Source organism: Felis catus, chromosome D1 (genome assembly GCF_018350175.1).
Source record: "Felis catus isolate Fca126 chromosome D1, F.catus_Fca126_mat1.0, whole genome shotgun sequence".
NCBI lineage: Eukaryota > Metazoa > Chordata > Mammalia > Carnivora > Felidae > Felis > Felis catus.
Window position 1 is genome coordinate 18539548 of NC_058377.1, and position 26869 is coordinate 18566416.

The following is a 26869-nucleotide window of genomic DNA, read 5'->3' on the forward strand; positions in this document are numbered from 1 at the left end:
AAATACTCAGCTTCAATAGATCACAGGTAAGTGTTTGACTTACAAATCAAGTAGGAGTATCAGTGTTACCTAATTTTCCTTATTAGTAAAGTCTAACTTGTTTCCCTTGTTAGCTAAAAATATTAATATAAATACAAGTTTAACATTTTCTGCCCACCCCCAGTGAATTTGGGGACCACTCATTTGCAGCAGTAATTCTCATCCATGGATGATAATAGTAGGACATCATCCCCCAATAGGGAAATATGTCCTTTCATTTAAATGTATTTAACTTGTATAAGTATTCACTTTTCTAATTCAGTTCTCATCATCAAAAATGATGCTTGAATGATTCATTCCAGAAAAGTCTCATGCATTTTCATCACTCTTATCATTTCAGAAGGAACATATGAATAAGTTGTTTACTAGCAAATACTGTAACCTACATGATAGACCAGTCATTCTAATTACGCTTTAAAAGGAACAGAAATGAAAACCATCGACAGGAACTTCTATTACTGTTCTTGCTGCTCAAGCATGGAAAACAAGAATTCCCCCTTCCACGTCTGCTTATACAAAGGGTCATGCTTCACCAGAAACTTGTCTTAGTTCTTGAATAGTAAATATAAAACCAAATTTTAGTCTCAATAACAAAACTATATTTGCTGTGGCTTTCATATATCAAAATAAGCTAAAACCTACCAAATATTTCCAGATTGTCTTCTAGGTGAGAGTGTGTTTTTCAGTAGATGTCTTCTTCTTGAAGTCTTCTGAGCCCAGTGTGCTGAAATTATAAATATATACATAGCTATGAATTCTGGGACATAACAGAATGGCATTATAGCCAGAATGCTGAGAACTGTCCTGCCCTACAGCCCAAGTTCATCTCTGCAATATATCACAAAGAGCCACCATTACAGATGGGCAGTTAAACTGTTCTGATGATTACAAATTATCACAGTGCATGACTTCCAAATTTGGGAGATGTTTGTCAAAATATGAATGTGTCCTTCAGAGTGTTTCCCACCTGAGAGAATCATTTATCAAGCATGTCATGGCAGCCAAAGGCTCAGAACTGATTGTTGCTTTAGAGGGTAGACATTGCAGTTCTGCATTTCGTTGTCTACTAGCCAGATGATGATAGTATGACCCAGTACACATTTTTTCAAGACTACGCTTTTGGGAATTTAATGTTAAAGAGACAATGTATGAGAGCTTTTGTTCTAACTTGTGAAGTGATTTGTTGGAAAATAAAAGGAAGCTAGGGAGGTTGAATTTTCCAGAGCAACATATTCTTCCATGTTTAACATAGCCAGAGGCCACCTTAATTCCTAATAATATTCCCAATTTTTTCTTAATGAATCGTGAAGAATATGGCTATTTATTTCTACTTTATTTAATACATTAGCCTCTTCCAGGCTGATATTTACACACACCTCCTAGTCAGAGCACTTATAGAATTAGGATATAAATTAAATTCATCATTCCCTCATTGCCTTTTTTTTCTCAACATCTCATCACACAATAAAATATTTGGCTATTAGAAGATCTACATCAATGTTGTTTATAAATAGGCCTCTTAAAATGCACTTGACAATATATTTTCAGTTTAAAAATCTAAGTTTAAGAAGATATGGGTGATATCAGTGAAAATGACAGAGTAAGGACCTCTGAAAACTCTCTATAAAAGCAATGAGGACACTGGCAAAACTTGTCATCAACTCTGAAAAACAATCAAAGATTTAAGCAATTCAGAAACATTTTCAAGAGGAAATGGCAAGAACAATGAGACTTTTGATATTTTAACTTGCCCTATTCCCATCCAACACCTATGCTGGCCACGAAAACCAACAGCCCACAATCATAGCTAAAATCAAGTAGCCTGGCAACCACTGGAAGTAGCAGAAAGGAGCCGGTTGTTAAAAAAAACAAAAAAACAACAACAACAAAAACACAACAAAACACAATAAGATAACCAAAAAGCTCTGGGTTAAAAGAAAAAAACTGAGGAATACGATATCTCTATGGAGCTCTGACATGCTTTGACTTATTCCTGGGAATGTAGAAGTCCATGCAGATGCATAAGGTTGTAAGCAAGGCCAGTGCCATGCACGTGCTCAGGAAAGAGCTAAAAAGGTCCTAAGTCCCCACTTCTGGCTACATTCTGCTTGAGTAGAGCCTCAAGGTTAAAGGCAAAACAGAGTTGTAAATGCCTGGCTGAATGTTGAAGGCATGGCCAATACACACACACGGCCCTTTCGCAAAGACTGGAAGACTTAATGATTCTAGACATCTAAGAAAATCTGTGTCCAATCATTGGCTCACCACTAAGCTAATCAAGCAGAGACTTCAGCCATACAAGACACTACAGACTACATATTTAGTTCAGAAAAACCCTAGACAAAGAGCAACAACAAATCCTGAGAGTGAAGAGAATCTGCTTTCCAGAATAGCAACATTATGTTATTTAAAATGCCCATTTTTCTGTAAATGGACTAAATGCTCTAATCAAGACATATGATGATGGAATGGATAAACAAGCAAGACCCATCTATAATTTCAGACCTAAAGACACAGGCAGGTTGAGAGTGAAGGGATGGGGGCACCTGGGTGGCTCAGTTGGTTAAGGGTCCCACTTTGGCTCAGGCCATGATCTCATGGCCCCCACGTTGGGCTCTCTGTTATTAGCACAGAGTCCACTTCAGATCCTCTGTCTCCCTCTCTCTCTGCCCTTCTCCAACACGCACGCACACTCTCTCTCCCTCTCAAAAATAGACATTATAAAAATTTAGGGGCACCTGTGTGGCTCAGTCAGGTAAGCATCCTACTCTTGGTTTCAGCTCAGGTCATGAGCTCATGACTTTGTGGGTTTGAGCCCTGCACCGGGCTCTGCACTGGCAGCGTGGGGCCTGCTTGGGATTCTGTCTCCTTCTCTCTCTGCCCCTCCTGTGCACTCGCTCTCTCAAAAATAAACATTAAAAAAAAAAAAAAGCCCAACCCACACTCTCCAGAAGAGCTCACAGGTCAGACCACAAAACAAGTCTCCACAAATTTGAAAAGACTGAAGTCATACCATGCATCTTTTCTGATCACAATGGTATAAAACTAGAAATCAACCACAAGAAAAAATCTGCAAAGAGCACAAATACATGTATGTTAAATAATATGCTACTAAACAATGAATGGGCCAACCGAGAAATCAGAGTGGAATCAAAAAATATAGAGAGACAAATGAAAAGACAATAGTCCAAAATCTCTGGGATGCAGAAAAAGCTGTTCTATAGGAATTTTATAGTAACATAGGCCTACCTCAAGAAGAAAAATCTCCAATAACCTAACCTTACACCAAAAGGAGGTAGAAAAATAACAAAGCCCAAAACCAGTAGAAGGAAGGAAATAATAAAAGATTAGATCTGAAATAAAGGATATAGAAAATAAAAATACAACAGATCCATGAAACCAGGAGCTGGTTCTTTGAAAAGATCAACAAAATGGATAAATGTCTAGCCAGATGCATCAAAATAAAAAAGACCCAGATAATATCACAAATGAGAAAGAAGTAATAATTAATAAAGAAATACAAATAATTGTAAGAGAATCTTATAAAAAACTATATGCCAACAAACTGGACAACCTAGAAGAAATGGGTAAACTAGAACACAGCCTACTAAAACAGGAAGAAATAGAAAATTTGAACAGACAAATTACAAGCAATAAAATTGAATCAGTAATCAAAAAACTCCCAACAAACAAAAGTCCAGGACCAGGTGGCTTCATAGGCAAATTCTACCAAAATATTTAAAGAATCAACATCTATTCTTCTCAAACTATTCCAAAAAGTAGAAGAGGAAAAAAACACTTCCAAATACATTCTATGAGGCCAATACCCTGCTACCAAAACCAGATAAAGACACCACACTCACACCCACAAAGACAACTACAAGCCAATATCTCTGACGAACACAGATGCGAAAACCCTCAACAAAATACTAAAAAACTGAATCCGACAATACATTTAAAAAAGTCACTCACCACAATCAAGTGGGATTTATTTCCAGCATGCAAGGGTGGTTCAATATTCACAAATCCATCAACGTCATACATCACATCAATAAGAGAAAGGATAAAAACCATACGATCCTTTTGGTAGTTGCAGAAAAAGGATTTGACAAAACATAACATCCATTCATGATAAAAACCCTCAACAAAGTAGGTCTAGAGGGAACATACCTCAACATAATAAAGGCCTTAAATGAAAAATTCACATCTAACCATGGGGAAAACTGAGAGCTTTTCCTCTAAGGTTAGGAACAAGACAGGGATGTGCACTCTCCCTACTTTTATTCAACACAGCACTGGAAGTGCTAGCCACTGCAATAAGACAACAAAAAGAGATAAAAGGCAACCAAGTTGATAAGGAAGAAGTAAAACTTTCACATGATAGCATATATAAAAAACCCTAAAGACTCCACCAAAAAACTATTGAATTTACTTGTCAGTTCTAGTAAAGTTGCAAGATACAAAATCAATGTATAGAAATCTACTGCATTCCTGTAACTAATAATGAAGCAGGGGAAAGTGAAATTAAGAAAACAATCCCATTTGCAATTGTTCCAAAAGCAGTAAAATACTTAGGACTAAGCTTAAGAGGTGAAAGGCCTGTACTCTGACAACTATAAAGATGAAAGAAATTGAGACAACACAAAAAAATGGAAAGATATTCCATGCTCATGGTTGAGAGAAAAAACACTGTTAAAATGTCCATACTACCCAAAGTAATCTACAGGATTAATGCAATCTCTATCAAAATACCAACAGCATTTTTCACAGAACTGGAACAAATAATCCTAAAATTTGTATGGAACCACAAAAGACCTTGAATGGTCAAAGCAATCTTGAAAAATTAAAACCAAATTGGAGGTATCACAATCCCAGACTTCATATTGTATTACAAAGCTGTTGTAATCAAAACAGTATGGTACTGGCATAAAAATAGACACCTAGATCAATAGAACAGAACAGAAAGACCAGAAATAAACCCACAATTATGTGGTCAATTAATCTACAACAAAGGAGGCAAGAATATGCAATGTGAAAAAGTCTCTTCAGCCAATGGTGTGAAAACTGGACAGCAACATGCAAAGGAATGAAACTGGACCACTTTCTTACACCAAACCCAAAAATAAACTCAAAATGGATTAATGTGAAACCTGAAACTACAAAAATCCTGGAAAAGAACATAAGCAGTAATTTCTCTGCCATCAGCTTTAGCAACATTTTTCTATGTATGTCTCTGAGGCAAGAAAAATAAAAGCAAAAACAAACTATTGGGATTACATCAAAGTAAAAAGCTTCTGCACAGCAAAGGAAACAAAACTGAAAGGCAACCTAATGAAAGGGAGAAGATATTTGCAAATGACATGTCCGATAAAGGCTTAGTATCCAAAATATACAGGGAATTTATGCAACACTCAAAAAACAAATAATCCAATTAAAAATGGTCAGAAGACATGAACAGACATTTCTCCAAAGAAGACCTACAGATGGCCAACAGACACATTAAAAGATGCTCAACCATCAGGGAATTTAAAATCAAAACTACAATGAGATCAGGGCACCTGGGTGGCTCAATTGGCTGAGCATACAACTTCAGCTCAGGTCATGGTCTTGCAGTTGGTGAGTTTGAGCCCCACATTGGGCTCACTGCTGTCAGCACAGAGCCTGCTTTGGATCCTCTGTACCAACCTCTGCCCCTCCCCACTTGCGTGCGCTCTCTCTCAAAATAAACATTAAAAAAAGAAAGTACAATGAGATATCACCTCACACCTGTCAGAATGGCAATATAAACACAAGAAATAAGTGCCGGTAAGGATGTGGAGAAAAAGGAACTCTTGTGCATTGTTGGTTGTAATTCAAACTGGCGCAGCCACTCTAGAAAACCGTATGGAGTTTCCTCAAAAAGTTAAAAACAGAACTACCCTACAATCTAGTAATTGCACTACTGCATATTTACCCAAAGAATACCAAAAAACTATTTCAAAGGGATACGTGCATCCCTATGTTTATGGCAGCATTATTTAGAATAGCTGAATTATGGCAGCAGTCCAAGTGTCCATTGACAGATGAATGGATAAAGAAGATGTGGTACATATATACAATGGAATATTACTCAGTCATAAAAAAGAATGAAGTTTTGCCATTTGAAACAACATGGAGCTGGAGAGTATAATGTTAAGTGAAATAAGTCAATCAGAAAAGACAAATACCATATGATTTCATGCACATGTGGAATGTAAGAAACAAAACAAGCAAAGGAGAAAAAAGAGACAAACCAAGAAACAGACTTAACTATAGAGAACAAACTGATGGTTACGGGGGGGGGGGGGGGAGGGGAATGGGTGAACTAGGTGATGGGATTAAATAGTACATTTATCATGAGGAGCACTGAGAAATGTACAGTTGTTGAATGACTATATTGTACACCTGAAACCAATATAACACTGTATGTTAACTATACTTAAAAGCTTAATAAAAAGAAACAATATTAAAATAAATCCATTTCAATCAGGTTTTGGTCTTCACCCCTCCATAATTGAAAGTATTCTTAATGCAGTCACCCATGACTTCTAATATTGCCATTTCCAAAGTCCCTTCTCTGTTCTTGACTTACCTAAAGTCTCAGTAGCAATTGAAACAATTTTTGAAAATCAAGTTTGCTGATGTATAATTTCCAATAAAATGTACACATATTAAGTGTATAATCTGATACACATCTCTGTACCCATCACTACCACAACATCTAGAACCTCTCCATCACCCCAAAAGGTACCTTTATTCCCCTTCCAATCTAACCCCACAATCATCCTGACCCTAGGCAACAACGGACATGCTGCTACTATATATTTAGATTTTTCTTAGAGTTTCATATTAATGGAATCATATATGATGTATTCTTCTTTTGACTTATTTTGCTCGGCAGTTTTTGAGATTTATCTGTTATTGCATCTATCAGTGATTCATTCCTTTTTATTAGTGAGTAGTATGGAAATTGTATAGACAAGCTACAATTTGTTTATCCATCTACCTGTTGATAGACATTTGGGATATTTCTGGTCTGGAGCTTTTACAAGTAAAGCTGCTATAAACATTCATCTTGGTGTGGACACATATTTTCGTTTCACTCAGATCAATGCTTAGAATGGAACTGCTGGATCATAAAGTTAAGTATATGTTTAAATTTATAAGAAATATCAACCTGTTTCCAAAGTGGATGTACCATTTTACATTCTTAGTAGCAATGATGAGAGTTCTAGTTAGTCCACACCTCACCCATGCTTGTCATTGTCAGTCTTTTTAATTTTAGTCTAATCGATGTTTTCTGACATCTTGTGGTTATAGCTTGCATTTCCCTGATGACTAATGATACTGAATATCTTGTGTTCTCATTAACAAACTGCATATCTTTTTAATAAAGTGTTCAAATCTTTTGCTTATTTTTTATGGGCTGGTTGTCTTATTGAGATGCAAGCGTTCTCTACATTCCAGATAAATCCTGGGTTGCATATATGTATCATATGTTTTTTTCCCCACTTTATGTGGGCTTGTGTTTTCATTTTCTTTTTTTTTAATTTTTAAAATATTTGTTTTTTTTTTTTTTTTTTTTGAGAGAGAGAGAGAGAGCGAGCGAGCGTGCGCGAGCACGGGGAAGGGGCAGAGAGAAAGGGAGACACAGAATCCAAAGCAGGCTCCAGGCTCCAAGCTGGCAGCACACAGCCCAATGCGGGGCTCAAACTCACAAACCATGAGATCATGATCTGAGCTGAAATCAGATGCTTAACAGACTGAGCTACCCAGGTGCCCCACTGTCTTTTCATTGTCTTAATGGAGTTCAAGAAGTTTTAATTTTGATGAAGCTCATTTTATGAAATGTTTTCTTATGATTCATGCTTTTGTGTCCTAAGAATTATTTGCCCACTCCAAAATCTCAAAAGATTATATTCCATGTTTTCATCTAGAAGTTTTGTAGTTTAATGCTTACATTTTGGTCCACGATTTATTTTAATATTTATATGTGGTGTGAGGTCAAAGTTAAAGTTCTTCCTTTCTAATGGATATGTGGTTGTTCCAGCCCCCTTTGTTGAAAAGAGGTTTTTTTTTTCCTTCAGTTACCTTATTTCTTTTGTCAAAATCAACTGACAGTATACGCATGGGTCTATTTATGGACTCTGTTCTGTTGGTCTCTAAATTTTGACATTTCCTTGCTTACTTTCTGTGATGCTACATTCTCCTGGGTTTCCTCTTTGGCCAGTTCTCATTTTTTTTTTTTTAAACATCCTTCTCCTGGTTTTCTGCTTTTATAAATGAGGTATCCAGGACTTCATCCTAGGCCTCCCTCTATTTTTCTATCTACACACCCTCCCTTCATCAAAGATTAATAGGTATTAATTAGAAAAAAAGAGTAGGAGAAGTGGAGAGAGGGAATGGAGAAGAAAAAGAATAAAACTGTTAGAATGATGAGCAGGGGCACAGCCCAGGGGATGAGAGAATATGATGCATGGAAAGTACGTATAGCTGAAGTCTAAAATGTGAAGGAGAAAAGCATGAGGTCGGACTTCAAGCTGTATTACAAAGCTGTAATCATCAAGACAGTATGGTACTGGCACAAGAACAGACACTCAGATCAATGGAACAGAATAGAGAACCCAGAAATGGACCCACAAACATATGGCCAACAATCTTTGAAGAGCAGGAAAGAATATCCAATGGAATAAAGACAGTCTTTTCAGCAAGTGGTGCTGGGAAAACTGGACAGTGACATACAGAAAAATGAACCTGGACCATTCTTCTTACACCATACACAAAAATAAACTCAAAATGGATGAAAGACAGGAAGCCATCAAAATCCTCGAGGAGAAAACAGGCAAAAGCCTCTTTGACCACGGCCACAGCAACTTCTTACTCAACACATCTCCAGAGGCAAGGGAAACAAAAGCAAAAATGAACTATTGGGACCTCATCAAAATAAAAAGCTTCTGCACAGCAAAGGGAACAATCAGCAAAACAAAAAGGCAACCGATGGAATGGGAGAAGATATTTGCAAATGACATATCAGATAAAGGGTTAGTACCCAAAATCTATAAAGAACTTATCAAACTCAACACCCAAAAAACAAATAATCCAGTGAAGAAATGGGCGATAGACATGAATAGACACTTCTCCAAAGGCAACATCCAGATGGCCAGCCGACACATGAAAAAATGCTCCATATCACTCATCATCAAGGAAATACAAATCAAAACCACAATGAGATACCACCTCACACCTGTCAGAATGGCTAACATTAACAACTCAGGCAACAAAAGTCATTGGCCAGGATGTGGAGAAAGAGGATCTCTTTTGCCCTGCTGGTGGGAATGCAGACTGGTACAGCCACTCTGGAAAACAGAATGGAGGTGCCTCAAAAAATTAAAAATAGAACTACCCTACGACCCAGCAATTGCACTACTAGGTATTTATCCAAGGGATATAGGTGTGCTGTTTCGAAGGGACACATGGACCCCAATGTTTATAGCAGCACTATCAACAACAGCCAAAGTATGGAAAGAGCCCAAATGTCCACCAATGGATGAATGGATGAATGGATAAAGAAGATGTGGTGTGTGTGTGTGTGTGTGTGCGCGCACACACACACACACACACACACACACACACACACACACACACAATGGAGTATTACTTGGCAATCAAAAAGAATGAAATCTTGCCATTCGCAACTATGTGGATAGAACTAGAGGGTATTATGCTAAGTGAAATTAGTCAAAGAAAGACAAATATCATGATTTCACTCATATGAGGACTTTAAGATACAAAAGAATGAACATAAGGGAAGGGAAGGGAAGGAAAAATAATATAAAAACAAGGAGGGGGACAAAAACATAAGAGACTCAAATATAGAGAACAAACAAGGTTGCTGGAGGGGTTGTGGGAGTGGGGATGTGCTAAATGGTAAGGGGCATTAGGGAATCTACTCCTGAAATCACTGTTGCACTATATGCTAACTTGGATTTAAATTTAAAAAAAAAAATTAAAAATTAAAAAAAAAAAAAGCATGATGTGAGGCAAGGCAAAGTTTAAGAATAGTCCTGGAAGCCATGCCAAGTTTGTACCTAAACTTGCGAGCAATTAGAAACTGACATAAGATGTGTAAGAAGTATTTAATGGTTGTGCAAATAAATAACCACACAGTCGTTAAAATGGAGTTTGTGGAGGCGCCTGGGTGGCTCAGTTGAGCGTCTGACTTCAGCTCAGATTATGATCTCACAGTTTGTGGGTTCAAGCCCCGTGCCGGGCTCTGTGCTGACAGCTCACAGCCTGGAGTCTCCTTTGGATTCTGTGTCTCCTCCTCTCTCTGCCCTTCCCCTGCTCGTGCTCTGTCTCCATCTCTCTCCCAAAAATAGATGAACATTAAAAAATGTTTTTAATAGAGTTTGTGAAGGATATTTTGCCCCTTTTAAAAATCCACATTATGTTTCATCTGGGAAACAAGATCTGTATGAGCTACATAAAATTTATATTTTAACAGGAGCACTTACAAAGAATAAAAGAAAAATGTGCCACATGTTTAACAGTAGCTATTCCCAAATGTTAGATTGCAGACAGCTTCATTTTCTTCCTTTTGCTTTTCTATACATTCCATTTTTTTTCTAATTAGTCTGTGTTAATTCTATAATGAGATGCTTTTAAAAGCATGCTAGAAAACAAATGACTCATTTTTAGAAGAGGTGCCAAGTTACCGTTAAGAATAATTAAGCTGGGCTTGAGTCTGTGGGGCTGCGGTTTAGGCAGCGTGGGGAGCCCAGAAAGTTGCCACTTGGAGCTCCAATCCTAAACTTCCTATCCTGCCCTCTGTATGTTCTGGATTGGGGCCACCCCACACCTAAGGCAGGAATATGGCGGCCACAAAGAAGACAAAAATGTCACTGGAGTCCATAAATTCTAGGCTCCAGATCATTATGAAAGGTGGAAAGTAGGGGCGCCTGGGTGGCTCAGTCGGTTAAACGGCCGACTTCGGCTCAGGTCATGATCTCGCGGTCCGTGGGTTCGAGCCCCGCGTCGGGCTCTGGGCTGACAGCTCAGAGCCTGGAGCCTGTTTCAGATTCTGTGTCTCCCTCTCTCTCTCTGACCCTCCCCCGTTCATGCTCTGTCTCTCTCTGTCTCAAAAGTAAATAAACGTGAAAAAAAATTAAAAAAACAAGTGGAAAGTACATGCTGGGGTACAAGCAGAGTCTGAAAATGATCAGACATGGCAAAGCGAAACTCTGGTCATCCTCACCAGCAACTGCCCAGCTCTGAGGAGATCTGAAATAGAACACTCTGCCATGTTGGCCAAAACTGGTGTCCATCACTACAGTGGCAATCATACTGGACTGGGCACAGCACGCGGGAAATACTGTCAATGTGCACACTGGCTACCACTGATCCAGGTGATTCTGATAACATTGGAAACATGCCAGAACAGACTGGTGAAAAGTAAATCGTGCAAAATTTCTCTTTAATAAAACTAGCCAGAACTTGTTTTAAAAAGAAAATAAAAAACTAAGCTGAGTGTCATCACCACCACGGCAGAGTAGGAGACCCCACCCTCCATCCACCCGTAAAGATCAACAGCTGGCTATCCACAACCAAAAATGGCTCTGATCAAGTTCAGGGTCCACTTGAACTTCAGCAAGCAACACAGTGGAACAAAACCTGAGAACAACCGCACAAAAAAGAAAGAATAGGACTGCTTTGCCTGCATCATCCCATCCCCCAGGCCAGTACTGCACAGCACTGAGTGTTCCCTCAAAGGGAAAGGGAGAGCAGGGAGAGCGACCAGCTCCCCCAGTCTTTTGGGGCACTGCACAAAGACCCCACTTTGGTCTCATCCCACCCAGAGACTGAAAAGGCCGAGACATAATGGAGGTAGCTAGGAACAAAAAAGAGCAGAGCTGCCTGCAGTAGCCACACAGCAGGAGTGACTGTGGTTCCCAGTGACCTGCTCCGCTGAGGACAGCAGTAGCTTTTGCCACTGAAGAAACCAATGACCGACACAGCCACCGCGGACCCCTACAGATTTCACCACTGAGGGTTTCCCCGGAAGGTTTTCCTAATCACGGATGCCAGCTACCTGATGCCCCCGTAACTCTGTCCCCAGTCCCACTCCCTTCCGGAACTGCTATCCATGCTGGCAGCCAGCCCTGGCCTCTGTGGCTGTGCGAGTACACGACACAGCCTAGGTGCTGGAGGCTGACCCCTCGCCGCTGTGTGCACATTTGGAGCTAGCTAGCCCCTCCAGCTGTGCACCTACATGCTGCCGGCCTGATTTCCACCGCCAGCCTCTGCCAGCACATGCTGGCACCCACGGAGAGATCTTACGGTCACTAGAGTGAACACCGACAGCCAGGGCCCTGACAGCTGCTGATGGGCCTGGGTCCAGCCCCGTCGCCCGGCACTGGCCTGCACCAAGGGGCTCCCCCACAGCTAGCCCCTCTAAGGATGTGTGTGTGTGTGCCTCCAGGCTAACTCCCGTCACTGGCTTATATACTGCTCTGCTGTGCCCACAGGGAGACGCTGCAGCTACGGAGTGCATGCTGACAGCCAGAGCCCCTGCAGCTGCGAGTGTACTCGCACTTGGCCATGGTACCTTGCTGCTGGCCCTGGCCACCACCACCGCGTCTGATCCAACCGCTGCCACTACAGGGCGTTTGTAGCTGGTCCCCACAACTGAGTACCTGTGCATCACCAGCTCTGGTCGCCACTGAGGCCCACCCTGGTCCCTGGCCACTGGACCTGAAGGCACCACCGAGGACTCCAACAGGCCTTGTAGCCATGCCATCCCTCTGCAGTCCTTGTCTAGAATCATGTAGTTATCGTCATGGACCCCAGCAGGCTGAGAAGATGAGACATCACAACCGCTGGACCTGGACAAGGCCCTACATGTGGTGCTCTGTGCTGCTAGAGCCAGGTTCCAACATGCTCCAGCTTGTCCCCACCCACAGGGGTAGAGAGGTCTTTCCTAACCAAAGACAGTCCATAAAGTCTGGAAGAGGTGACTGTGCCTTCCAATGTGCAGATATCTGTATAAGGCTAGAGGGATGGTGAAGAATCAGGGAAACATGCCACCACCAAAGGAACATAATAAATTATATATATATACATATATATTATATATATATATACACACACACATACACACAGTTATATATATATATGTATATAGTGATATATAAAGTTATATATGTAAGTGTATTAATCATATATCAATAGATATAAAGGGAGAAACAGACAGAAATACAGCGAAGGTAGGGAACTCAATACCCCATTTTCAACAATGCACAGAGCATCCAGACAGAAAATTAATAAGGAAACACTGGACTTGAACTATATTTCAAAACAAATGTTTCTAACAGAAATATATAAAACATCCTATCCAAGAGCAGCAGAATACAGATTCTTCTCAAGTGCACATGGAACATTCTCCAGGGTAGATCATACGCTAGATCACAAAACAAGTCTTAGCAATTTAAAAAATACTGAAAATCTACCAAGTAACTTTTCCAACTTCAGTGGTATGAAACTAGAAATCAATTTTTTTTTAAAGTTAAACTAGGAAATTCACAAATGTGGAAATTAAACAACACGCTTCTAAATAACCAATGGGTCAAAGAAGAAATCAAAAGGGAAATAAAAAAAAATCTTCAAACAAACAAAAATAGAAGCAACAAAACTTACTGGGATGTAGCAAAAACAGTTCTAAGAGGAAAGCTTACTGATAAATGCCTAAATTAAGAAAAAAAAGAGATCTCAAATAAGCAACCTAACTTTACACCTCAAGGAACCAGAAATAGAACAAACTAATCCCACAGTTCAAAATTAACAGAAAGAAGGAAATAGCAAATATCTGAGCCAGAAATAAAAAACAGAAAAATAAAAAAGATCACCAAAATTAGGAGCTGGTGTTATGAAACGATAAATAAAATCCATAAACCTTCAGCTAGACTTACCAAGGAAAAAGAGAAGACTCAAATAAATAATACTATAAATGAAAGAAGGGACATTACAACTGATACACAGAAAGATAAAGGATCATAAGAGACAATTAGGAACAATTATGCCAACAAACTGGACAACCTCAAAGAAATGAATAAATTCCTAGAAACATACAACCCACCAAGACTGAATCAGAAGAAACAGAACATCTGAAGACACCGATCCTGAGCAAGGAGACTGAAATAGTAATCAGAAACCTCCCATCAAAGAAAAGCCCATGACCAGATGCCTTCATGGATAAATTCTACCAAACATTTAAAGAAGAATTAACATCAATCCCTATCAAACTCTTCCAAAATTTTGATGAGGTGGGAACACTTCCAAATTCATTTGAGAAGGCCAGCATTACCTTGATACCAAGACCAGACAAGGACGTGACAAGAGAACTACAGGCCCAAATCCCCAATGAATACAGATGCAAAATTCTCAACAAAATACTAGCAAACTGAATTCAACAGCACATTATAAGGATTATGCATCATGTCAGGTGGGATTTATCCCTGGGATGCAAGGATGGCTTATTTATCCTATAAATACATAAACGTGATATACCACAATAGAATAGAATATAAAAATCATAAGGTCATCTTAAAAATGATGCACAGATTATGCAGATCATCATCTACAGAAAAATCATTTGACAAAATTCAACATTCATTCATGATAAAAATTCTCAATAAAGTGAATATAGAAGGAATGTACCTCAACATAATAAAGGCCATATATACAAGCCCACAGCTAATATCACACTCAACAGTGAAAAGCTGGGGCGCCTGGGTGGCTCAACTGGTTAAGCGTCCGACTTTGGCTCAGGTCATGATCTCACAGTTCGTGGGTTCGAGCCCCGCGTTGGGCCCTGTGCTGACAGCTCAGAGCCTGGAGCCTGCTTCAGATTCTGTGTGTGTCTCTCTCTCTCTGCCCCTCCCCTACTGTCACTCTGTCTCTGTCTCTCAAAAATGAATAAATGTTAAAAAATTTTCTTAAAAAACAGTGAAAGGCTGAAAGCTTTCCCTCTAAGATCAGGAACAAGATAAGACTCCTATTTAACATAGTATTGGAAGTCCTAACAGAGTAGTTAGGCAAGAAAAACAAATAAAAGGTGTCATCAGAAAAGAAGTAAAATGGTCTCTGTTTGCTGATGACATGATCTTGTAAATAGAAAATCCTAAAAACCTCACCAAAAATACTGTTACAATGAAAAAAATTAGTTCAATAAAGTTGTAGGATAAAAAATCAAAGTGCAGAAGTCAAATGCATTGCTGTACACTAACAACAAACTATCTGAAAAAGAAAGAAAACAATCCCATTTATAATAATATCAAAAAGAATGAAATACTTAGGAATAAACTTGACCAAAGAAGTGAAAACTATGGAGACACTGATCACAGCAACTGAAGAAGACACAAATAAGTGAAAAGACATTTCAATTCATGGATTGGACACATTAATATTGTTAAAGTGTTCATAATATCCAAAGCAAAACCCAAAGGTATTTTTATAGAAATAGAAGAACAATCCTAAAATTTGAAATGTAATCCTGAAACTGTAAAAATCCTAGAGGAAAACATAGAGAAAAATCTTGATATTGGTCTTGACAAGACTTTTTCAACAGGACACCAAAAATACAAGCAACAGCAACAACAAACCAGTAAATGGGAATACATCAAACTAAAAAGCTCTGCACGAAGGCAACCTACTGAATAGGAGAAGATATTTGCAAATGACATTCAACAAAGGGTTAGTATCCAAAATATATAAATAACTGATACAACTAAATACCCCCCAAATAAATAAACCAATTAAAAGATGGGCAGGATGAGCAGAAGGCACGGACAGACATTTCTCCAAAGACGACACACAGATGGTCAAAAGACACATGAAAGGATGCTCCACATCACTCATAATCAGGGAAATGTAAATGAAAACTACAATGAGATATCACCTCATACCTGTAAGAATGGCTAACAGTAAAAAACAAAAACAAAAACAAAAAACACAGGAAACAGCAAGTGTTGGCAAGGTTATGGAGAAAAAGGAACCCTCTTGCACTGTTGGTGGAAATGCAAACTGGTGCAGCCACTGTGGAAGACATTACGGAAGCTCCTCAAAAAATTTAAAATAGAACTAGCCTATGATCCAGGAATTGTACTACTGGGTATTTACCCAAAAAATACAAAAACACTAATTCAAAGGAATACATGCACACTTATGTTTGTTGTAGCACTATTTACAATAGTCAAACTATGGAAGCAGCCAACTCTCCATCAATGCATGAATGGATAAAGAAGATGCGGTATATATATATATATACAATGGAATATTACGTGGCCATAAAAAAGAATGAAATCTTGCCATTTGCAACCACATGGATGGAGCTAGGGAATTTAATGCTAAGTGAAATAAGTCAGAGAAAGACAAATACCATATGATTTCACTCACGTGTGGAATTTAAGAAACAAAACAAATGAGCAAAGAAAAAAAGAGACACAAACCAAGAAACAGACTCTTAACTATAGAGAACAAACTAATGGCTACCAGACGGGAGGTGGATGGGGGGGATGGGGATTACAGATTACACATGATGAAATAAAATTAAAAAAATAAAAAGCTCTGCAGAGGAAAAGAAATAAGGAACAAAACGAACAGGCAATCTATGGAATGGGAGAAAATATTTGCAAACCACCTCTCTGACAAGGAATATCTGAAATACAAAAGGCGCTCATACAAGAGCAAAACACACATACACACACACACAATCTGATTTAAAAATGGGCAAAGACCTGAATAGACATTTTTCCATGTAAGACATACAAATGGCCAGCAGGTACATGGAAAGGTACTCAGCATCACTCATCATCAGGGAAACGCGGATCAAAACTGCAGTGAGGTATCACCTCACACCTGATAGGATGGCTAGTATCAAAAAGACAAGAGATAACAATTGTCAGCAAGAATGTGAAGAAAAGGAAACGCTTGGCGTGTCGTTGATGGGAATGTAACTTGGGGCAAACCACTACGGAAAACAGGATGGAGGTCACTCAAAAAATTAAAATTGGGAAAAATGTAAAAATGGAACTCTCATACGATCTGGCAGTTCCATTGCTGAGTGTATATTCAAAGGAAATGAAATCACTATCTCGAAGAGGCATCCACACGCTTGTGCTCACTGCAGCATTACTCACAATAGCCACGGCATGAAAACCACCAAAGCGTCTGTCGATGGATTAGTAAATAACACACACACACAATGGAATGTTTAGACAGTCTTTAAAAAGAGGGAAATCCTGCCATTGCAACAATACGGATGGACCTGGAGGGTTACTAGGCTGAGTGAATTAAGTCGGACAGAAAAGACAAATACTATCTGATCTCTCTTAAGTGTAGAATTTGAAACAGGTAAACTCACAGAAGCAAAGAGTAGAACCATGGCTGCCAGGGACTGGAGATGGGGAATTGAGGAGATGTCGATCAAAGAGTACAAACTTCAAGTTATAAGCGGAGTAAGCTCCAGGAATCTAATGCACAGCACAGTGACCATGGTTAACAATACTGTATATTACAAGTGGCTATCAGAGTAGATTTTGAACGTTCTCATATTAACACCAATAAATGATGTTATGTGATAAAGAGGGTGTGTTAACTAAACTCTTTGTGGTAAACATTTCACAAAAGATATGTGTACCAAATCATCACAACTGTACATCTTAAACTTACACATACCTTATATGTGATTATATCTCAGTAAAGCTTAGGGAAGACAAGTATAGCTAAGCTATAAGTTTTACATGTTCCAAAGTTTGAGTCTTACGATTTTATTTCTACTTCTGAGCTCAGTGTTTGGTAGATCTTAGGCGTAATAGATGAAGAAATAAAACCTCATGGGACTTCAAACAATCAGCTGGTGAGAAATAAAATGTCTGGATTGAAAGTGCTATTCCCTAAGGAACATTCCCTAAAGGACATACAAATCACAACACCCATGTCTGGTTCAAACTAATGCAGACTGCTGCAAATACTTACTTCGAATCACTTTCAAATATTTATTTAAACCTTCTCGGCTTTTGATAATGTGGTGTAAACGAATGAGAGCATATTTTGAAATGATCTGATCGTTTGGGACAGATACTCTACTTACATAAATACAAATTGCTGCTATTACGTTTCTGCCTCACACTAGAGTCCTGAGCCAGCTTTTGAAATTTTATATATAGATTTGCTCACAAACTGGTAAGCCGAAGAGATACAGCAAAGGCAGCGAGCCAGGCAAATTTGCATCTGGATTCTCTGTAGGACTCTGGGTAAGTGTTGTCTTGCAGCTTCAGAGGCAAATTTATTTGCGTAGCACAGATGGTTGCCTCAAGAACAGTCTGTAGCACAAATTGCTATTATAGTGTGTCATTCTCATTAATGTAGAGCCAGATCAGCTTTGCCCCAGCTACAAATGGATAAAAAGTCTATCTGTTTCAGGCTTTCAAATATACGCACACATATATATTGAAGTATATTTTATATACATATATGTGTATATGTATATATATATATGTAGATATATACTATATATCTACTTTAACTCAGGAAGTGAAAGAAGGATGGGTGAGCAATTATAACTCATGCCTCTGCCTCTCTCTTGAGGAAACACTTTTAGGAGCTGGCATTCTGTAGTTTCCTCAGTCACTCCTTGCGACAGCTGGTACTTAATCCTCTCTTTTGTCTCCTGCTTATTTCACATCTGATCACGACTCAAACTAACTTCTCCTGAGGTAAAGCTATGACAGCCAAGAGGGTCTCCATGGACTTGTGCTCAGGTGGCTTTAGTGTGATCGAGAAGATCACGGAAAGCTGTTCGGAGGAAGTTTCTCTTGAACCGAGTCTTGGAAGATGCAAGGGAATAAGGCAGACGAACGAAAATGCATTCTATGGAGAGGAAGGCATGGTATACTTATTAATTCAGGCACAGAATAAATCTCGAGCTGAGAAGCAATAAACCGATAACCAGCTTAGTGTACTTACAGACACACGAGTTTTCTGACTTAGCTGGAGTTAAGAGATGAGCCTGGAGAAGTGACAAGATCATGAAGGGACTAGATTATGTAATGAGCGATTTTACAGACGTAGGCATTATTTACAGAAGTTAGTGTGATTGACAACCAGTTCGCCTTACTTCACATTTTGATTTTTTCCTGTCTGATTTGAACCCACCCCCGTCTTTCTGGCATGGGTGATCTAGCAGTTGACCTCTGTCTCACCCGGTTAGCAGTGCTCTTGAGAGCATTATGAAACGCCCTCCAAGCTTGTCTCACGTTCTCCCAGTTCAGTTCCCAACAACTGCCTGATTTGCTCATTATGCCTAAAACTAGAGAAATAAGAGTAAGAAAGGAGATAATCCCTCTCTTCTCTGGCAGAGTGTTCCATGACAGACCGTATCAGAAGCTGCTAGCCTGAGCTTGGATTGGCTGCCCTGGGGTGAGACCCCGACCCCGGCAGCAACAGGAAAGGTGTACTGTGTGCAGAAATCACACAGTACAGAATGTGGCTGCCACAGGCCACTCCTTCAGCAGAGGTTGTGAGTAGGGCCTTTCCACTCTCACCGGGCCACCCGTACGGCAGGCACAGCACCGGCATGGGATGAACACTCCACTCTACCACTTTGCCAGCTGCGCTGCCCTGAGCAAGTGACTTAATTTCATAAAGCACCAGACCTAGAAGCTTTACACTGAGAAGGAAAAGGACTTAATTTGCAGACTGATTGTGAGATTTAGAGGTAATATATATACAGTATCTGTTTCATAGTAAGTGCTCAGTAAATGGTCATACGCATATCAAATGCTACATTTTTTTATTTTTCAGAAGCAGTAATGTTTAACCCAGTTTACAGATGATGCTGTTCCTGACCACTCCCTCTATTGTCGAGCATTTAAAGTTTTTCCAATTTTCAATTTTATAATTAGTGCTGCATTAATCATCATGAATATAGTTTTATCTTTTGAATTATTTTAAAATAAATCCTTATGACATTCCTCATTAGAACAATGGATGTGAGTATTATTTCTATGCATTTAATGCATATTGTCCAATAGGGATCCAAAATGAATTAAGGAATAATTCTTACAAATGTTGAGTTAACCAGTTATCTTGAACACATACCTAAATTAACTATTACACTTACTTACTTTTTCTTTTATAAGATGTAAATGATATTTTATTACCGTTTGGATTTGTGTTATTATGATTAACACTATTAGATTTAAAATGTTTATTTTTTAAAAAATATTTTTAATGTTTATTTACTTTTGAAGGAGAGAGAGTGGGGGTGCAGAGAGAGAGGGAGACACAGAATCTGAAGCAGGCTCCAGGCTCTGAGCTGTCAGCACAGAGCCCGACGCGGGGCTTGAACCCACAAACCAAAAGATCATGACCTGAGCCGAAGTCAGATGCTCCACCGACTGAGCCACCCAGGCGCCCCTAGATTTAAAATGTTTATTAGCTGATATTCCTTCTCTGTGACTCAATGTAACTTACTGATGAGGTTTACAAAGTATATGATATGCATATACATATATAAACACATATATACACATATATTAATCTCATTTATGACACTCATTATATATTTTATGTGTAATTTCATACATTAATAGATTTTCTACTTTGCCATACTCTTTGTAGCATCTGTTTTGGATCAGTTCTAGATTTAAAATGCATTCTAACATGTGGAAGAAATATTCCCTTTACTCTTTTTTTTTTCTTAAAAATTATTTATCATCAAGATGGTTGCTTAGAAAGACTAGTGAATGAGAGAAAATAAAAAAATGACTGGAAAAGAAAAAGACAAGGAAAAAATCAAAAATTGTTGGAATAAAAAAGGGTATGAACAAACACATGCTGCAGGGATTTTAAAAAGAATATTGTGAACAACTTTCTGCCAATTGGAAAATGTAGACAAAATAGACAATTTCCTACAAATATAAATTGAATTTATTAAAACTGACTCAAAAAAAATAGAAAACTTGAAACATGGGGGAAAAAACCACCCTGAATTAGGAGTTTATAATGAATGTACAATCAATAGCATAGCTAAATACATGGATAAAACGCCAACCAACTTATATGTAGCTTCTGAATCATAGGGTTAGTTTCTAGATTAAGCACCAGGACGTACTGAATTCCTAAAACTTGATCTAAAACTGATTTTATTACAATTTGAAAAAGCCCCATGATGCCCCTCTTTCTCTAGTGCCCTAATGCTACAGACTGAATATATCCTTCCAAAATTCACATGCTGATCCCCAATGTGATGATGTTAAAAGGAGGGGTCTTTGGAAGGTGATTAGGAGTGAAGCTCTTGTGAATGGAATTAGTGCCCTTATAAAAGAGGCCCCAGAGGGGAGATTCCTTATCTCTTTCTCCATGTGAGAACACAGGGAGGTGAAAAACAAAACAAACAAAAACCAAAACAACAAAAAACACAGAAACCAAACCAGAAGCAATGGCCATCTAAGAACCAGGAAGTGGGTGCTCGCTAGATACTGAATCTGCTGGTAAATTGATCTTGGACTTCCTAGCCTCCAGAATTGTCAGAAATAAATATTTGTTGTTTTAAGCCAACCAGTTTATAGTATTTTTGTTATAGCATAATAATATGCTATTATGTTACAGGTGTTTTGTGTAGAACACCTAAGTATGTGCTGATTTTGCTTAATGGTTAATCTAGGGTTAACTCTCTCTTACAGTAGAGATATAGTTTACCTGGATTACCATTTAATACTATCCATGTTATACTGTATGGTATGCACTGGAAGTCTATGTCTCCCCAAAATTCATATGTTGAAGCCCTAACCCCAAATGTAATGATATTGGGAGGTTGGACCTTTGGGAAGTAATAAGGTCATGACAGTAGAGCCCTCATCAGTGAGATTAGTGCTTTTATAAAGAGTCATGAAAGAAATCATCTCTCTCTGCCATGTGAGCATGCAAGAAAAAGGTGGCCACTGTTAACCAGGAAGAGGTCTTCACCAAGGACCTGACCTGCTGGTACCCTGATCTCCACCTTCCAGCCTCCAGAACCAGAAGAAATAAGTATCCGATGTTTCAGCCACCCAGTGTGTGGTATTCTGTTAGAGCGGTCTGAACAGACTAAGACACTACACCATACTAGTAGGAGAACTAGTAGGAGGGTATATGAATATCCATGCTCTGAAATATATTTGCACTTTTACAATTAAGACATTCAAGTGATCCAATAGGAGAAGGGCACCCAAAATCTAGCCTTGATATTGTGTCATTTACTTACTGAGGGTTTTTCTTACTGTTCTATTGAAATATGCATCAGGATGTTTTCAACTGAAAGTAATAGAAAAACCAAGCAAAGCAATTTGACTCAAACAATAAAAAACCGACCAGCTGGCATTTACATGAGGTCCAGGGATGGGGCAGGCTCTAGGGTTGGTTGGTTGAGCGACTCACTTGTGTCATCAAGAACACAGCTTCTTTCCCTTTCTTTGCTCTATAACCACAGCATCTGTATCAATCCATGTCTGGTTTCCCCTCCAGGTTGGAGGACAGCTACCAACTACAATAAAGCTTGCTTACTCCTTTATTTACATCCAGCAGATGAGAGAAATTGCCTCTCCCTAAGCCACCAAAAGAGGAAGTCTTTATCTTCAGTTTTTGGGGACGAATTTACATTTCCCCAAAAACAATGGTAGGGCTAGGTCCTTGAAACAATCACTGGTTCCCATCCAAGTACTAACCAGGCCCTACCCTGCTAAGCTTCCGAGATCAGATGAGATCGGGCGTGTTCAGGGTGGTATGGCCATAGACATGAAAAGCCCACAGCTAATATCATCCTCCATGGGGAAAAGCTGAGAGCTTTCTCCCTGAGATCAGGAACACGACAGGGATGTCCACTCTCACTGCTGTTGTTTAACATAGTGTTGGAAGTGCTAGCATCAGCAACCAGACAACAAAAGGAAATCAAAGGCATCAAAATTGGCAAAGATGAGGTCAAGCTTTCGCTTTTTGCAGATGACATGATATTATACATGGAAAATCCGATAGATTCCACCAAAAGTCTGCTAGAACTGATACATGAATTCAGCAAAGTTGCAGGATACAAAATCAATGTACAGAAATCAGTTGCATTCTTATACACTAATAATGAAGCAACAGAAAGACAAATCAAGAAACTGATCCCATTCACAACTGCACCAAGAAGCATAAAATACCTAGGAATAAACCTAACCAAAGATGTAAAAGATCTGTATGCCGAAAACTATAGAAAGCTTATGAAGGAAATTGAAGAAGATATAAAGAAATGGAAAAACATTCTGTGCTCATGGATTGGAAGAATAAATATTGTTAAAATGTCAATACTACCCAAAGCTATCTACACATTCAATGCAATCCCAATCAAAATTGCACCAGCATTCTTAAAGCGAGAACAAGCCAACCTAAAATTTGTATGGAACCACAAAAGGCCCCGAATAGCCAAAGTAATTTTGAAGAAGAAGACCAAAGCGGGAGGCCTCACAATCCCAGACTTTAGCCTCTACTACAAAGCTGTAATCATCAAGACAGCATGGTATTGGCACAAAAACAGACACATAGACCAATGGAATAGAATAGAAACCCCAGAATAGACCCACAAAAGTATGGCCAACTAATCTTTGACAAAGCAGGAAAGAATATCCAACGGAAAAAAGTCTCTTTAACAAATGGTGCTGGGAGAACTGGACAGCAACATGCAGAAGGATGAAACTAGACCACTTTCTTACACCATTCACAAAAATAAACTCTAAATGGATAAAGGACCTGAATATGAGACAGGAAACCATCAAAACCCTAGAGGAGAAAGCAGGAAAAAACCTCTCTGACCTCAGCCGCAGCAATTTCTTACTTGACACATCCCCAAAGGCAAGGGAATTAAAAGCAAAAATGAACTATTGGGACCTCATGAAGATAAAAAGCTTCTGCACTGCAAAGGAAACAATCAACAAAACTAAAAGGCAACCGATGGAATGGGAAAAGATATCTGCAAATGACATATCGGACAAAGGGCTAGTATCCAAAATCTATAAAGAGCTCACCAAACTCCACACCCGAAAAACAAATAATCCAGTGAAATGGGTAGAAGACATGAATAGACACTTCTCTAAAGAAGACACCCAGATGGCCAACAGGCACATGAAAAGATGCTTAACGTCGCTCCTCATCAGGGAAATACAAATCAAAACCACACTCAGATATCACCTCACGCCAGTCAGAGTGGCCAAAATGAACAAATCAGGAGACTATAGATGCTGGAGAGGATGTGGAGAAACGGGAACCCTCTTGCACTGTTGGTGGGAATGCAAATTGGTGCAGCCGCTCTGGAAAACAGTGTGAAGGTTCCTCAAAAAATTAAAAATAGATCTACCCTATGACCCAGCAGTAGCACTGCTAGGAATTTACCCAAGGGATACAGGAGTGCTGATGCATAAGGGCACTTGTACCCCAATATTTATAGCAGCACTTTCAACAATAGCCTAAATGTCCATCAACTGATGAATGGATAAAGAAATTGTGGTTTATTTACACTATGGAATACTACGTGGCAATGAGAAAGAATGAAATATGGCCTTTTGTAGCAATGTGGATGGAACTGGAGAGTGTTACGCTAAGTGAAATAAGTCATACAGAGAAGGACAGATTCCCTATGTTTTCACTCCTATGTGGATCCTAAGAAACTTAACAGAAGACCATGGGGGAGGGGAAGGAAAAAAAAAAAAAAAAGAGGTTAGAGAAGGAAACAGCCAAAGCATAAGAGACTCTTAAAAACTGAGAACAAATTGAGGGTTGATTGGGGGTGGAAGGGAGGGATGGCGGGTAGGTGATGGGTATTGAGGAGGGCACCTGTTGGGATGAGCACTGGGTGTTGTATGGAAATCAATTTGACAATAAATTTCATATATAAAAATTTTTTTTTAATTATAAAGAAACAGTCAATCAATCAATCAATCACTGGCTTCCTAACCAGGGCACATCAATGGAGCTCAAGTCAGTTCCTGGAAGTCCACTGCTGCCTTACAATGGGAAGGGGGAGCAAATGTTGAGGAGTCAAGCACTCTCCATCCACTACAAAAGATTTGCTCAGAAAACACTCACGTTTTCACTGGTGATACTTGATTGCACATTCATTTTGGAGTTTGCTAAAACAAAAGGAATTACAGTGTTTCTTCCAGTTAGTGTCTGAAATAGATCTTTGCAAAGGTTATGTGTCAGTTTGAGATTGCTGTTACATTTCACTGGGTTTATAAAGAAACAAGACTCAAACATAAACAAAAAGGGTAAACTGATTTTTTTCAACTTAATCGGGAAAAACAGTCAGTTAAGATAAATCATTTTAAGCTAAAAGTTATAGCTAAATATTAAGGGCAATGAGTATGTCCAAAGACACACAGGAGAGAGCCTTTCGATCCAAGCAAGACCCTTCTCCTGACAATCTAAGTTTGTCCTATGCCACAGCGCATAAACATATACATGTTTATACACATATATCCAGTTTTAATAACTGGATATAAAATCTGTTAGATATAAGATATAAAGTCTGTTAGAAAGCATCAATGTGCTTTATCTGTAGGAAGTTTATCAGTGTGATGGCATCTACATGTATAGAATATATAGCATTTTCTCTCTGTAAAATTTGTATGAGGGAGTAATATATGCACATTGCAACAAAACTCAATAAGCATCAATAAGTAGACAGTGAAAGAAAAACAAAGTCTCCTTCTCAATTTCTCCAAGAGTCCTCCCCCCTCCAAAGGCCTAGGTTATCGCTTTCTTCTTTGTTCTTCCCCAGATAGTCTAGATATATGAAAACACACATATATCCTTTTTAAAAATACAAATGGGGGCACCTGGGTGGCTATGTTGGTTAAGCACTCGGCTCCTGATTTCAGCTCAGATCATGATCTCACGCTTCATGGAATCGAACCCCCCATCAGGACTCACTAACCTTGTCGTGAACAGCGTGGAGCCTGCTTGGGATTCCCCTCCCCTCTCTCCCCCTCTCTCTGCCCCTCCCCTGCTCGTGTGCATGTGCACACTCTTCTTTCTCTCAAAATAAACTTTAACAAGATACAAATGGGAACATATGCCACCAACAGTTCCGTACTCTGCACATTTTCATTCAACAATTTATTCACACGTCTAGAGTGACCTATATCTTGAATAGTGGCATGAATTCATCTTATGACCTTAGAGGTGAAGTGAGGGCAGCATTTGAGCTTAGGCAAAAAAAAAAAAAAAAAAAAAAAAAAAAGTAGGAAGGAGTTCTCCAATACTCAGGCAGGGACGATGCAATAAATAGGAAGTGTGGAGGAAAATGCCACAGCACTGGAAGTAAGGGGAAAAATCTGCCTCTGCCTGCGACAGGTATGCTGTTTTGTTTCTGAAATTCCACATCTGAGTGAAATCGTATTTTTTGTCTTTCTCTGACTTATTTCACATAGCATAGTACTCTCTAGCTCCATCCAGGTCATTGCAAATGGCAAGGTTTCATGCGTTTTTACGGCTAACATTCCATTTTATGTATACACCACATCTTCTTCATCCGTTCATCAGTCAATGGACATTTGGGCTCTTTCCATACTTTGGCTACTGTCGATAATGCTATCATTAAACATCGAGGTGCATGTATCCCTTCAAATCAGTACTTTTGCATCCTTTGGGTAACTACCTAATAGTGCAATTGCTGGATTGTAGAGTAGTTTTGTTAACTTTTTGAGGAGGCTCCATACTGTTTTCCAGGGTGGGTGCGCTAGTT